Source organism: Ranitomeya variabilis, chromosome 4, assembly GCF_051348905.1.
Source record: "Ranitomeya variabilis isolate aRanVar5 chromosome 4, aRanVar5.hap1, whole genome shotgun sequence".
In the NCBI taxonomy this organism is placed as follows: Eukaryota; Metazoa; Chordata; class Amphibia; order Anura; family Dendrobatidae; genus Ranitomeya; species Ranitomeya variabilis.
Genome location: NC_135235.1, coordinates 278984141 through 279000342, shown reverse-complemented (window position 1 = coordinate 279000342; position 16202 = coordinate 278984141). Strand labels below are relative to the sequence as shown.

General features: G+C 45.0%; 1 long non-coding RNA gene across 1 annotated transcript in view; it reads left to right on the top strand.

Annotated features, from left to right (window-relative positions):
* Nucleotides 1-11915, top strand: part of LOC143764441 (uncharacterized) — a 44515-nt gene extending 32600 nt beyond the window's left edge. Inside the window, exons 2-3 of the long non-coding RNA XR_013213194.1 lie at nucleotides 859-942; nucleotides 11628-11915. This is a non-coding gene — a long non-coding RNA (uncharacterized LOC143764441). The remainder of the gene's footprint in view (nucleotides 1-858; nucleotides 943-11627) is intronic.
* The last annotated feature ends 4287 nt before the right edge of the window (nucleotides 11916-16202 follow it).

Here is a 16202-nt window from a genome sequence, read left to right as displayed (position 1 = left end):
CCTAACCTGACCAATCTGATTTTATTCGTAACCTTATAAACTATATTAATACCAAACAAAATGAAGATTATAAATATAAATGAGGCATGACTAGTGGAAGGTTCTCTCTCTTCTGTCTGGTGAGACAGAGTGGCACTTAACTTATCCCGACCCTTTTATATTGACCTTTGCTATGGTCTGATTAGAACCCCCCAAAACTCAATGCATGGACCACAGTATCTTTCCCCTCTCCCCAAATCCAGTAATGTAGGCCTCAACCTACGCTTTGTCACTAGTCCAGTCTAACTTCATAAAATAATCTGTTGAGCCAGTGATGTCCATCATCTGGAGCTTTCAATGGTAGCCAAATATTATCAATCACAATTATGTTCCGGAAATCTGGTGTGGTCAGAGTATTGAGGATCTAGTGGAGAAATGTTAATAGGTAACTTTTATACAGTAGATAATATCTGATCTTACTCATGATAAAGAGAAGTCATGCACATTTTAGTCTGTAGGCACAAAACAAACGGCAACATCTAGAAAAGTAACTCTAAAGATTAGTATTAATGAACTAAAAATGAATAGAACTTTTACGAAGAAACAATTAACAGGTTCATAGAAGATTAGAAAAATATGACTGCTTCCTCTCACTGTGTTAGGCGTTTTTTCTAATCCCAAGCAATGTCTTCATTGAATGTTATTAGTCGTGTTGAAAAACGTCTTATGATAATTGTATCTCACAGTGAGGATAAGCAGATATTTCACCAATCATCTTTTTATTTTCTACAAAGTAATTATCTTAGAATATCTATGGAACAAAATATTAGTAAAAACATAAAAATATAATTTTGATATTGATTTTCCTTTATATCTAAGGGCTCCTGATGCCGGTTGACCATCTTAAGAATCCCTCTGACTCCTTCTTCAGGACTACCAAAGCAACAGATAACATAAAAAATGGTAAATAAATGTCAAAATTAGAAAAAAAGGTGCCATGGAGATGTGGGAGTGGATATACAGTTGCGGCGCGCCCCCACACCGCCGCAGGGCCGAGGGGTACCCGGAGCCGGGCCTCTAGTTCTCAGTCTCGGGGTTGTCACGGTGGCTAGACCCGGTCCGTGGCCCTGTCCGTCAGTGGGGGACGTCCGGTGAAATAGGTGGTAGTAATGGTAGCGATGTAGCGGTGCGGTTGTGGGGTGTAAGTCGCGGTAAATAACGAGGACACCAGGTTGCAGTCTCTTTACCTCTTTACTGGAGATCTCTGAGTCCTCAGTCCAGAACACGGTTCACCAGGCTACGCAAGTCCGGCCGGTCCAATGGCACCTCCAGAGTTCTCCTCTCAGGTGGAAATCTGTGCCTTCCTTCTAGCGCTATGTGTTGTAGTCCTTCCCTGCTGTGCTCACGGAAAGTAACCCCACAACGGTTGTGTCTGTTTCTTAAGTTCCCTCACAACTCGATTTGATGTTCCTCTGTAATCCACCCCTTCCCTGTATTCAGGTTGGAATGGCACCCGTTTGTCAGGTAGGCCTGGAGTTCTTCCGGGACCCTAGAGTCGCCCCTCTCCCGCAATTGCCCCCCAAGACTTCATAGGTGATATGTGGTAGACAGCCCGCCTGAGACCGACTGTCCTGCCGCTGTTTGGAGTATGGCTTGAAGCTGTATTCTAATCCACTCCCTCGGCGTTCCGGCCACCGGTATTGCGCCTCAGCAAGGTGCTGCCTCTTTCAGCACAACCCCTGCTGGTATCCTCCTTCTGCTTGATCTCGTTTCTCACTCAGCACAATCTGTCTCGCTTCTAGTCCTTTCTTGAGTCCCGCCGCTTCCAGGAGCTTGCGCGGACCCGTTACGTTCTTTCAATGCCAAGCCTCTGCCAGGATCCCACCCCTGGCAGAGACCCTACAGTCTCTCCCTTCACAACACCCCCTGCCACAGGGTGTTGCTCCGTTCAATCCCGTCAGCGTTCTCTCTCTAACTTCCTGCCTGACCCCCAGTTTACCCACTATGGTGGGGAGTGGCCTAATGAATAGCACCCTTAGCTCCCCCCGGAGGCCCAGCTGTGAAACATATTGGTGTCTGTGATACCTGATTGGAGGAACTCCTTCGGTGCCATCGAACGTACCATGGCTCCCCTTAGTGGCGGAGCCACAGTACTGCAACGACCAGGACTCTGGGGCGCTGCACTCCCCCCTGGTTAAACACAGTACTCCGGGACTGGGAAGAAAAACAACAATACAGATTAGCAAAAAGACATACAATTTTGTTGAGTGCAAAACAATAAGTATACTTGAACAGGCTTCCCTTTATGGGAGGTGAGGACACTTCTAACGTTACAAACATAGTCAACATTATAAATTACAGGCTATAAATAACTCCTGTTACCCAACCGGGTATTCTACTTAGTGCAAATTCTGGAACAATAAATTAACATTGCCTTTAAGAAACATACACTCTTAGTTTACCAAAGGCCTTCCTATAATCACATTACAGGGTAAGGTAACTTCACATTCTCCTACTTTAACCTGCAGGACCGCCTGTCCCTATGGCACCAGACCTACTGCCTCTCCTTTCTTTTACAGGACCGCCCCGTTCAGCCAGGGCCTACTGCCTTTCGCTACTATACATAGTATAGACATAACATTCCTTTCGTTTAAAGAACTCTGAGCCCGCTCTACTCGGCTCCTTTAAGGACTCACTCTCTAACCCCTACGGGTTCGCTTTCTGTCCTTAGTAACAAAGTAACTTTCTATGGGGACGCAGGGTTGACCTTCTATCCTCACCTTCATCATTACTTCCTTACTTTTAGCTATGCAGATCTCTATCTCTACCCCTACGGGCTCTCTGCATCTTTTCTTTCTGCAAAACATTATTTAGATTTCACATTTCAACAAATTCAACACATATAACTTAGCATGTAAAACAGTTACATTTCTTTTCAAAGCATCATCATGGCATTACTGTTCTGCAACAGTATCTTTCTCAAGTTCAATTTCACACATCCCCTTTAAGAGGGGACCAAGTCTTTCTGAGGTAGCTCGTCTTCTCAGCCTACCAGCCCACGCAAAGGTTCCAGTATGGTATCTTCGCAAAGTGTCTTTAACTAGAACCGGTAGAAAAGGTATCTTCACAAAGTGTCTCTGGCTCAAACCAATAGGGCAAATATCTTCGCAAAGTGTCTTTGGTTAAAACCAGTAGGGAGCACCTTTAAGAAGGTGCAAACTTTTTACAAAAGAAAGTTCGAATCATGCACAGTCCATGATTTCTGCAGTTTGTGTAACTTGGTGCAAAAAAAAACTTCAAGAAAAAGAAAAACAAACAAAGGGGATCCCGGGTCAACAAAGGGATCCATTAACCCTGGACAGGTTTAGCAGCAACTTAAAAGAACAAACAGTAACTATTTACATTTTCACAAAGCGAAATCTTACTCTTCTTTCAGAAGTTTCCATGAGGCGCCACCTGGCGGGCGGACCCCTGCAATTCAGGTTTCAGGTCCACTCCCGCTGCCAGATACACCCCATGGGTTCGGGTCTGTTGCACGACCAGGTCGTGCGCGGCGATCAAGGTCTGTGTCCCCACTTCTCTCTGTGCTGGTACATCCAGAACATCGGTCACTCGAAGGGGCACCTCCTTAGGCACGACGGTGGTGGCGGCGATCGGGTGGCAGATCGCAAGTTCTGTGGTCAGGCAGGTGGGGCCGACCAGGGTGGTTACAGATCGGTCACACGGCGGCACTTTGGCCACAGGGGCTGGTTTCTCTTTCTTGTAGACGTTCAGAGCAAACCACCCCTTTTCCCCAAGATGCCGGGTGTAGGTAACACTGTCTCCCGGATAGAGGTCTCGATCGGGGTGACCCTCTCTAAGGTGTGACTCGACATCCCGTCGGTTAACAAAGACCTCCGCGTATAGCCCCGGTTCTTTAATGAAGCCCCAGCCTCCTTGGAGTTTAAAGACGGTGATGATGCCCTGCCTGCGCGGGGCCTGGTGAGTGGTGGGGTCCTTACGGGCCCGGTCCTTGACCGCCAAATCTTTTTTATGGTAGGCCTCCCGTTTAGCCTGATGTGTTTCCTCTTCCTCTCGCCACCGCTGTTCTAGCTGGATCTGGTATTCTTCCCAGCTTAGGGCCTGTACCATCTCTCCCTTCTGGGTCTCCACCCCGGGGAACCCCATGAGATTGGATCCAGGGTTCACCCAGTGGCACACCGTGCGTTCCGCGCTGACCTCACACGGCAAGGGAGTGGGGGTGATAGGGGCTCGCATACGGTGTTCCATGCCCGTGGCTTCCTCCCATGGTAACAGGCGCTGAAGTCTATGGGTCCCCGGGAGAGGTGGTGCTGCTACGGGACCCACTAACACACCCTCTGCTGGTGGGGCAGGATCGGCGGACTCACCCACTGGTACGATTCCACTTTCCGCAACAGGTCCCGCTGGTTCTTCCGATGTCCGGGAATCCACTGCCGGTCCCACCTGATGCGGGGCCTGGACTCTTACATGCAGTTGGAGGAGCTGGTTATATAAATCCTCCATCTCGGCTCTCAGGAATTTGGTGTTATCCACGGAGGACAGGCTGCCGGGCTCACCCGGGTAGTCAGGGGAGACTTCCACTTCAACCCCGCTGTCGGGTTCGGAGCTGCTGGCCATAGCGTCCTCCACGTGGGTCGCTTCCTGGTCTTTTTCCCGCTCTCTCCTGCGTGAGCAGTTTCGTTTTCTCTGCCTCCGCCCCCCATTAAGGATTAGGAGGCGGATCTCTGCTGCTGACGGACACGTCCTCACTGCACAGAAATATTTAGACTGGGCGGCCATTATTCTTCGCGCTCTCCAGCTCGTCTACGCCCACTCCACGCCCCTCTTCTCTTCCTGCGCTCTCCTCAGCGCTGCAATGGCGGCGGATTTTGGCGGCAACTGGCGCAGCACAGTCTTTGTAATAAAGTACAGTCCAAGCACAACAAATCACAGTCTCTAGGCACACATGACCTGATTCTTCAGGCTTAAGTAGATCCTGTTCGTGACGCCAAGTCTGCGGCGCGCCCCCACACCGCCGCAGGGCCGAGGGGTACCCGGAGCCGGGCCTCTAGTTCTCAGTCTCGGGGTTGTCACGGTGGCTAGACCCGGTCCGTGGCCCTGTCCGTCAGTGGGGGACGTCCGGTGAAATAGGTGGTAGTAATGGTAGCGATGTAGCGGTGCGGTTGTGGGGTGTAAGTCGCGGTAAATAACGAGGACACCAGGTTGCAGTCTCTTTACCTCTTTACTGGAGATCTCTGAGTCCTCAGTCCAGAACACGGTTCACCAGGCTACGCAAGTCCGGCCGGTCCAATGGCACCTCCAGAGTTCTCCTCTCAGGTGGAAATCTGTGCCTTCCTTCTAGCGCTATGTGTTGTAGTCCTTCCCTGCTGTGCTCACGGAAAGTAACCCCACAACGGTTGTGTCTGTTTCTTAAGTTCCCTCACAACTCGATTTGATGTTCCTCTGTAATCCACCCCTTCCCTGTATTCAGGTTGGAATGGCACCCGTTTGTCAGGTAGGCCTGGAGTTCTTCCGGGACCCTAGAGTCGCCCCTCTCCCGCAATTGCCCCCCAAGACTTCATAGGTGATATGTGGTAGACAGCCCGCCTGAGACCGACTGTCCTGCCGCTGTTTGGAGTATGGCTTGAAGCTGTATTCTAATCCACTCCCTCGGCGTTCCGGCCACCGGTATTGCGCCTCAGCAAGGTGCTGCCTCTTTCAGCACAACCCCTGCTGGTATCCTCCTTCTGCTTGATCTCGTTTCTCACTCAGCACAATCTGTCTCGCTTCTAGTCCTTTCTTGAGTCCCGCCGCTTCCAGGAGCTTGCGCGGACCCGTTACGTTCTTTCAATGCCAAGCCTCTGCCAGGATCCCACCCCTGGCAGAGACCCTACAGTCTCTCCCTTCACAACACCCCCTGCCACAGGGTGTTGCTCCGTTCAATCCCGTCAGCGTTCTCTCTCTAACTTCCTGCCTGACCCCCAGTTTACCCACTATGGTGGGGAGTGGCCTAATGAATAGCACCCTTAGCTCCCCCCGGAGGCCCAGCTGTGAAACATATTGGTGTCTGTGATACCTGATTGGAGGAACTCCTTCGGTGCCATCGAACGTACCATGGCTCCCCTTAGTGGCGGAGCCACAGTACTGCAACGACCAGGACTCTGGGGCGCTGCACAGTCACATGTGGTCGAGGACAAAGTTCAAACATAAAAAGCGGATGTGCCAGAGAAAACACAGACATATAATAATACCCGTATTTTCCGGCATATAAGACGACTGGGCGTATTAGACGACCCCCCAACTTTTCCAGTTAAAATATAAAATCTTCTTAAAAGTCAGGGGTCTTCTTATACGCCGTATGTCGTCTTATAGGGCTGGTGACTAATGTGCCTTTTGGGGGGGAGTGGTCCTGATGACGAAGAGGGGGCATCTCACAGGAAAGTGTGAGTGGAGTATCCCCCATTACCTCATTGTAGCTGCAGTGTGGGGTGCTGGGGAGCGGCGGCGGCCACCGCCCCACAGCACAGCACCCATGCGGCACAAAGAGGACAGCAGCTGCCGCCTCTCCCCAGCACAGAGACCCCATGCTGCAGCTACAATGAGGTAATGGGGGATACTCCACTCACACTTTCCTGTGAGACGCCCCCTCTTCATCATCGGGACCACTCCCCCCCACCCACCATATACACATTGGTGTCTGCACTCAGCGTACAAGAAGGCACCCGGCGTATAAGACGACCCCCGACTTTTAAAAAGATTTTCAGGGGTTAAAAAGTAGTCTTATACGCCAGAAAATACAGTAATTTTATTTCTATAGCGCCGCTGCCGACGACATATTCCGCAGCACTTTACATTTTATAGGGGACTTGTACAGACAAAAGACATTACAGCATAACAATAAACACATAGATCCAAACAGATACCAGGAGGAATGAGGGCCCTGCTCGCAAGCTTACAATCTATGAGGAAATGGGGAGACACGAGAGGTGGATGGCAACAATAACTTTCGTTGTTCGGACCAGCCATAGTGTAAGGCTCGGGTGTTCATGTAAAGCTGCATGAACCAGTTAACAGCCTAACTATGTAAGAATACAGACACAGAGGGCTATTAACTGCATGAAGTGTATGAGAACATGATGCGAGGAACCTGTTATGGTAAAAAATTTTGAATGGGCCACACAGGGATAGTTAGGTTAATGCATTGAGACGGTAGGCCAGTCTGAACAAATGTGTTTTTAGGATACACTTAAAACTGTGGGGATTGGGGATTAATCATATTAACCTGGGTAGTGCATTCCAAAGAATTGGCGAAGCACGTGGAAAGTCTTGGAGATGGGAGTGGGAGGTTCTGATTATTGTGGATGTTAACCCCAGGTCATTAGCAGAATGGAGAGCAGGAGAAGGGTGGTAGACTGAGACCAGGGAGGAGAGGTAGGGTGGTGCTGAGCCATGGAGCGCTTTGTGGATGAGGGTAATAGTTTTGTACTGGATTCTGGAGTGGATGGGTAACCAGTGTAATGACTGGCACAAGGTAGAGGCATAAGTATAACGATTGGTGAGGAATATGATCCTGGCTGCAGCATTCAGGACAGATTGGAGAGGGGAGAGTTTAGTAAGAGGGAGACCGATTAGTAGAGAATTACAATAGTCCAGACGAGAATGAATAAGAGAAACAGTAAGCGTTTTGCAGAGTCGAAAGTAAGAAAAGGGCGAATTCTAGAAATGTTTTTGAGGTGCAGATAAGAAGAGCGAGCCAGTGATCGGATGTGGGGGGGTGAATGAAAGCTCAAAATCAAGTATGACCCCAAGGCAGCGGGCATATTGCTGGAGAATAATGGTGGAACCACACACGTAAATGGCAATGTCTGGCATAGGTACATTAGTAGAGGGAGGAAACACAAGGAGTTCAGTTTTTGACAGGTTCAGTTTCAGATAGAGGCAGGACATGATGTTGGAGACAGCGGTAAGACAATCATTGGTGTTTTCTAAAAAGGCAGGCATGGTATCAGGAGAAGAGGTGTCTAATTGGGTGTCATCAGGATAGAGATGGTACTGGAACTCAAATCTACCGATTGTTTGTCCAATAGGGGCAGTATACAAAGAAAAGAGGAGGGGGCCTAGAACCGATCCTTGAGGAACCCCAACAGTAAGGGGACATATCATTTCATTATTAAATAAAGTCAGCAAAAGAAATCGGTAAAAAGATAAAAGATATTTATTGTAAAGATTTATGCAACAGAAAGAAAAAATGTTTCAGTGTGGCTTTCTTTAAAATGTCTTTTGTTGGGGTTTGGATTCAATATATTTCAAGGAAACAATTTCCATTAAGTGAGACTGACCATGCATGTATTTGGGGTTTAACTTTAGAAATTGTTGGCTGATAGCTAGATGTTATATTATCAATTGACACTTAAGCCGTCGCATCATTAATGAGTGTAGCATTCTGGTTTCTTGAGAGCATGTAAAAGATCTCTTGGTTTATAGATGTTTATCCAATTATCTACAGATCTAGACAAAGTTAAGCCTAAGTCACACTAAACAACTTACCAACGATCACGACCTGCGATACGACCTGGCCGTTATCGTTGGTAAGTCGTTGTGTGGTCGCTGGGGAGCTGTCACACAGACAGCTCTCTCCAGCGACCAACGATCAGGGGAACGACTTCGGCATCGTTGAAACTGTCTTCAAAGATGCCAAAGTCCCCCTGCAGCACCCGGGTAACCAGGGTAAACATCGGGTTACTAAGTGCAGGGCCGCGCTTAGTAACCCAATATTTACCCTGGTTACCATTGTAAAAGTGAAAAAAAAAACACTACATACTCACATTCTGATGTCTGTCACGTCCCCCGTCGGCGTCCACAGGGTTAAAACTGCTTTCGGCAAGAGCGCTGCTAATGCACGCGCTGCTGCCGAGAACTTCCCTGCACTGAATGTGTCAGCGCCGGCAGTAACAGCGGTGACGTCACCGCCGTGCTCTGCTTTACGGCCGGCGCTGACACAGTCAGTGCAGGTAAGCTCTCGGCCGAAAGCAGTTTTAACCCCGTGGATGCCGGGGGACGTGACAGACATCAGAATGTGAGTATGTAGTGGTTTTTTTTAACTTTTACAGTGGTAACCAGGGTAAATATCGGGTTACTAAGCGTGGCCCTGCGCTTAGTAACCCGATATTTACCCTGGTTACAAGTGAACACATCGCTGGATCGGCGTCACACACGCCGATCCAGCGATGACAGCGGGTGATCAGCGACCAAAAAATGGTCCTGATCATTCCCCAACGACCAACGATCTCCCAGCAGGGGCCTGATCATTGGTCGCTGTCACACATAACGACATCGTTAGCGGGATCGTTGCAATGATATCGTTAACGATATCGTTATGTGTGACTCAGCCTTTACCTAGACTCAGATAAAACAGGCTGGGATATCAAGTGAATGTCAATGGCTTTTGCAATGTTATGTTACCAGAATCTTCTTACGCAAGATAACCTTCTGTGACCAGTTATCAAGATGGTGTGTTATAAGTCACGATGACCTTTGCAACATCTGTATATACAGTGTTTTAGCTACACACATTACTGTCAAGAACGGAGTCCACCTTGAACACATCTGAACAGTAGATTATGAGCTTCTTAAGATGCCTAAATACAGGAGTCAAGTTTGCTGAATTTCCACGGGATCATCATAAGCCAACCATCTTATGTCTCTGAAGGCTCCAACTCAACCTTAACGATGATCTGCAGACTTCTGTTCACTAATGGCTTGAGAAAGGCCCTATGCAATCGAAGTTTTACACGTTATTCGTTCTGTGCATGCTGGAACTTAATAAAGCGATTAATCGGAGGAGAACGTCTGGTGACTTAGATTTTGGACCTTTGTCTACCTCAAAGATGATGTAGGGGAAAAAAGGTCCTTTACTTTCAAGGGAGTTAAGCCAAAAGAGGTGTCTGGAATTGGCTTACTTCTCTGTCGCCATTGAGGGTATGTGGCCTCGAGATGAATAGCTGTAGTGAATCTTCTACTTCCTTCAGTTATGGAAGGTTAATGGGCACCTTTAGGATAGTTCTGTCTATCTTACAAATATAAAAAACTCAGATTCTTAATAGGCAGTGAGGGACACATTTAGATAGCAGAAACTAAGCTACCGGCCCATTTGGCAGGTATACCAATAACTCAATAGTTTCAAGAACAATCATTATGATCTCAATGACTCTCCATATTTAAAAGTCTACCTAGATTCCTATTCCTGGTAGATATTTGTCACTATATAATTAGATGTGATTGCCATGCAGGAGTTTAGGCAAAAAGGGTTTTTGGGAACTGCCATCGGAGCCATATAGGTCCCCACCAAAAACTTGAAGAGAGAAGGAGAACTGTTATGACCCCAATGGCAGAGGGTCTCAGAAATAAATTCTAAGTCTGCAAACACAAAAAACCAGCTCATAGGGCAGTGGTAACTGGGCTGACCGTATATCTAATCCTAGCACCACAAATAGCAGCAGCCGGGGAACGTGCCTACGTTGGTTCTAGACGTCTCGCGCCAGCCGGAGAACTAACTAACCCTAGAAGGGAAAAGATAGACCTTTCTTGCCTCCAGAGAAAAGACCCCAAAAGTTGGATACAAGCCCCCAACAAATAATAACGGTGAGGTAAGAAGAAAAGACAAACGTAAGAATGAACTAGGTATTTAGCAAAGAGAGGCCCACTGACTAATAGCAGAATATAGTAAGATGACTTATATGGTCAGCAAAAACCCTATCAAAATTTCCACGCTGGATATTCAAGAACCCCGAACCGTCTAACGGCCCGGGGGGAGAATACCAGCCCCCTAGAGCTTCCAGCAAAATCAGGAATCACATTTAGTACAAGCTGGACAAAAAATAATAGCAATACAAATAACCAAAAAACAAGGAAGCAGGACTTAGCTTAATTATGCAAGAACCAGGACCAGCAGACAGGAGCAAACAGAAAGAACTGATTACAACGATGCCAGGCACCAGACTGAGAATTCAGGAAGTTCAAATAGCAACACCCCTGGACTAACGACCCAGGTGGGTGCCAAACTGAGGAAAGACAATCCCAGAGTCATATCACTAGTGACCACAAGAGGGAGCCAAAAAAGTCTAATTCACAACAGAGAACGTTATAAGTTGTGATTCTTTTGGTAGACATTCTCTTTGTAGGTTGTGTTCTTGATTATGTTAAATTATTTAATAAAAAATAGGTTGAGTAAATAAATTAGTATGCATGCCAAATATAATGCCACATGAGATCTACTGTGCCAGTACTAATGCCCGGTGACAAGTAATAAAAAGCTAGACATGAGAGTCAGTGAGATCCGATGTGCCAATAGTTATGATTATGGAGAAGAAATGTAAAAGTAATTACCAGCGCTACAAAAATTCCAAAGACAAATATCAACATCAGCATTTTATTCCATCAGGAAATTCTTGACATGTAACAGGTAAGTGGTGCACGGTCTTCTGATGGAAATAATTCTATTCAGATGATTTTTCAATATATATATTTTTTTTAACTTTTGAAGAATGTATCCCCTGATTAAACTATACTGAATGCAATGAATGGCTCAAATGTAATTTCCTACATTCTATAGAATTTGTTCTGATCTTTTTTCTTTTCCTTTCTAACAGGTTACCTGCCCTAAGCTATTCTTTTGTACTAAGAGGAGGCAGTATTTCTGGTACCTGATCTGGCTTGTCTCCATCTGAATAAGCCTAAACTTTGCCCACCTTAACCCTAGGCATTGATTGAACATTTTTTTTAGCTGTCCCTCTGCTTCTGACCTTTTGGCCTGTCTATGGATTAGGTCTCACTCTAGAGACTTTGTGCCCTGCCTGCAACCTTTCTCCCTGGATGGAAGCTACATCATAAGGTCACTGAGCAGCAGCAGTAAAATGTTCTTTAAGGATTTGGTCGTTATCTGATCGGAGAGCCAAAAAATCATCATGATGACTGTTATTTATGGTAAACACAGGTACAGGCACATCTTCACAATGAGGGACAGGCCTTCTTGCAGATTCCATGTTACTCCCATTTTCGTTTCTTATGCTTATTGAATCCTTGCACTTGCACTGCACAGAAATAACAGTCATCATGATGATTTTTTGGCTCTCTCCACACCATTGGAACACCAAATTTGAAGCTTTTTCTTTGTCCTTTGCTCCATTTTCGTAATAATTCGATACATGCTTTGCACACTATGTGTGGTGCCCAAAACTTGTCTTGGTCCCCAAGCATAACCCCAAAATAGGCAAAATACACTTTTTTTACGAAGTCTGTTATGTTTCTTCTATGTTTTGGCAGTGTGTATTCACCACAAATGTAACAGAATGAGTCTGGATCGTTAAGACAACTTCTTCTTGATGAGTTCATGCTTTTCACTGGAAAACAGACAACAACATAAAGTTAGTGCAAAAATCAAGCTATGAACAAACTTTTAGAACACTAATTAACACAAAACTATATTGAGAACTGCTCAGTTCAAGTACTAATCCAAATAAATTAATGAGATGATGCGTCGCATTTACCAACAAGTGCTATAAATAAGATACCAAAAATGTCAAAAACTTGAGCCAATCTGGCAAAACTGATAGCATATTCAGAATCAGCACCCCAAAAATACCCCAAATTCATTAAAATATTTTGGACACCAGAAAAAATTTTTTTTTTTGTTGACCTGTGTTATTGATGTGCATATCTTATTTACGCACTAACTTTTTCTTTTTTCCTACCCATGGAAACTTTTTGAAAACTGAGTGAAACTTTGCTCCAGTGGCATATACTAAATTGTACACATGAAGGATTGATTTAAAATTAGTGCACAAATCTGCGCCAGCCCATATAAGTTGATGGATAAGTTGATGTAGTCTTATATCTTCCACTATTTACATATATATTTACATTTTATCATATTCCATTTTATCACAGTCATGATTTTGGTAAATGATAGTCAAAAATAGCCGTACCCTTGGACAGAAACAACACAATAAACCTTTAGAGAAGCAATAACTTGTTCTACACCAATGTTGCCCTGTCCTAGAATTTACAGGCAGCGTTCAATGAATAACTCGTCTCCAACTAAAGTTTCTTTTTTTGAACGCTGCTTTGAGGATATATAGGTCACATTCTTCCAATGAATGCAGTCAAACCAGTCATTTTTGGCGGTTAGATGTTTACAGGTCACCTTGAGACCCTGGGGGATTTTCTAAAGAAGTTCTGCTTGCTCTATGACTTGTCTACATACCAAACATTTGAAAAAATTGTTCATGTTTCTCTAGCTTTTGCTTTGACCAAATGATTTGAAAGCCAATCTGGTGACTACACAGCCAACATGAAATTCTATAAAATTGTGTAGGTGTTTTGTTTGGTGAGGCTAGTAGGTATTGGTGTGCACTCAAGGTCACTGTAGAAGCGAGGTGCTGGTAGAACGGACCGTGGTCGTCCCTGAAATAAATAGCAAAAATTCACCGCACACTCTAATGGAATGATTTGCAACCATCTGTGGAATTCCATTGGAGTGTGCTGTGAATTTTTCCTATTTGTTTGGGGAGGCGACACAAACAAAAAATTTAGTTAGAAGCTTTAACATAGAACAGAACGCCATAGTATTAAAATAAAAAAAATATATAATGTTTCATGCCATGGTCAAACCTTCTTTTTAGAAGCTACACCCCTCTATGCTTGCACAGTGGACACATTTTACTCCTACTTGCCAACTCTTCTGGAAAGTCTGGGAGGCTCCAAGAGAAATGAGAAATCGCGGCATGTCTCCTGAAACCGCTGAAACAATTTTCTTTATCTGGGAGCCTCCCAAATTTTCCGGTGGAGTTGGCAAGTAGGTGTAAAATATATTCAGTTTCACTCAGTTCACTACTGCAACTGTTGGTCAGAAATATCAATCTTTAGGAGCACACCATCCCCGGGAAGCAGAAAGCTTGGAGGCAGAGGTGCGGTGCAGTCTTGAAGACAAAAGATGAGCATACTACTTTAACAACATTGTTGTTGCTTAATTATAGACATTTAGGTTCTGCCCTCCATCCAGCCCAGGAATGCTGCCAAATCCAATGAGCAGCAACCCAAGCCTTTTTTAGCCTCAGGACATCCACAATTTTCCAGGATTGTTTCTAAAGCTTCTGGACTATTGGCAATTAGAAATACACATTAGATGTCCTGTATATTGACTAAACCTATAGTCCAATCCCCCAACTTCAGGGCAGATAAAGACTGAACAGCTGAATTCTTGAACCAACTGATTCTTTTGGTCTTGATGAGATACTTAATGGCATTGCAAGAAGAGTCTGGCAACGGCTCATATCCTACTTCTTAAGCAGAACACATGCATGCTATGGATGTTTATAGGGGCTTCGAGATAGATTGCAATGCAATGAGCAATCTCTATGGCTAGCCTAAAAGGTTATTTTACATAAACCGACTGGCGGCACTAAATGGCAGCAACCAACTGATTGCTGATTGGTGGTCATTAAATAGCATGTGTACACACGCAGACACCACTCTCAATGTGCACTGAACAATTTGTAATGGATCCCTCAGTGAGAATAAGCTGCCATTGTTAGCGGCATGACAATGCTCTGCCGAGAACGATAATCTTTTGAGCACATGTAGGGGGGGTGACTGAAGACGTCGTGTCAAGAAGAAGTTAATGTGAATAGTGTTATATGACAATGTGTTAGGTTATATGTTCGACAAAGAGTGTTGCATTTTATGCTTATGGCCGGTTTGTGTCTCCGTTTTCCTGGGGGTATTATCCTCGAGGCCGTCCCTGGGAATAGGGAGGTCTGTCCATTAGGGGAACCATTACAGGGATAGCAGTATGGTTTGCATTACACAGGGTAGTATATAGTTAACACAAGGGATTAGCCTACTAGTTGGGAGGGGTTACATCAGTAAAGAAGGGAAGTTTTGAGAGTGTAGAGTCTGGGAGAGATAAGTTCAGAGTCAAGTGTGTCAAGGGAGTTCTAAGGAAGCGCTAGACACTGACAGTGCTCAAAGGGTTCCAGCACAGCGTATGCATCAGAGGTGAAAGGGTTCTGTTAGTGCCAAGTCACCAAGGACACATCCGAAGCTTTATGAGGACGACGCGGCAGTTTTAGGCCTAGGACCCAGAAGAGGCATTGAGCATCATGTCTCTCCGGTGAGGAAGATGTCGGACGTGTCTAAGCGAGAGGAAAAGATGATGGGTCTCATGGAAGCTGTTATGCCAAATAGAAGGTCCCTGGTACCAACAGAGGAAGATGAGGAGGAGACCAGTTGGGCTGAAAGGAGGAAAGTACTGATAGTACACTGGACAAAGGGAACATTCTCCAGATGATGATAGACCCCTGCTCTAGAGGATGTAGAAGCCAAACAGCCCCAAATATTAAACCCCATTACCAAACCATTGTTTTAAGTCAAAAATACATGTACATTAAAAATTGTCATTTTTTTCCTTGAAATGCTGTATAAAACAAAAAAAAGGGTAAATAAAGAATAATAATAAAATAATAATGATAACAAACTATAAATATAAATAAAAAATAAATAATACAAAATAAATAATACAAAATAATCATAATATAATGAAGCCAATAAGTAGTTTTTCTCCAATTATCATTGAGCAGATCAGACAGCAAATCTATGTTGGTAATTAGAATCTCATTATTAGGCTTTTTTTATTAGACGTTGTGTCTGCAAGTTGTGTCTTACTCTTTATTGCGCTTATGTGACATGTTTCGGACACAAGATCTATAGTTAGTTCTATATGGTATAAAACTAGCTCAGGAAGCACAAGTACGAACAATAAGACCCAAAGAGGAAACATCACGACAAGGAAGACTAATTGTACGTTAAAGCACTACAACGCAAAACTGTAAATTCAGCAATATACATCTGCGAAAGGGGAAATATAAGAGTTGCTACGTGATAAATTTAATTTTTTTACGTCACAACCACAACCTATACAACCTCATTTCTTTCGACCTGTGCCAGAATAGGGTAAAGGAAAAAAATAGGGTCCAGCAAAAAGATTTGCAGGATCATGGTTGGTAGTGTCATCATGTGTAAATCATGCCGTAACAGTGACATCGGTCCGGGTCTACTAAAAAGTGCTGGGGATGCCGGCAGGTAGGAGAAGCTTCATAGAGTTCCGGTCCGGTAATTATGGACTAATTACATGGCCTTCGGAGCTGGGTCCTGCACATTTTCTTTTT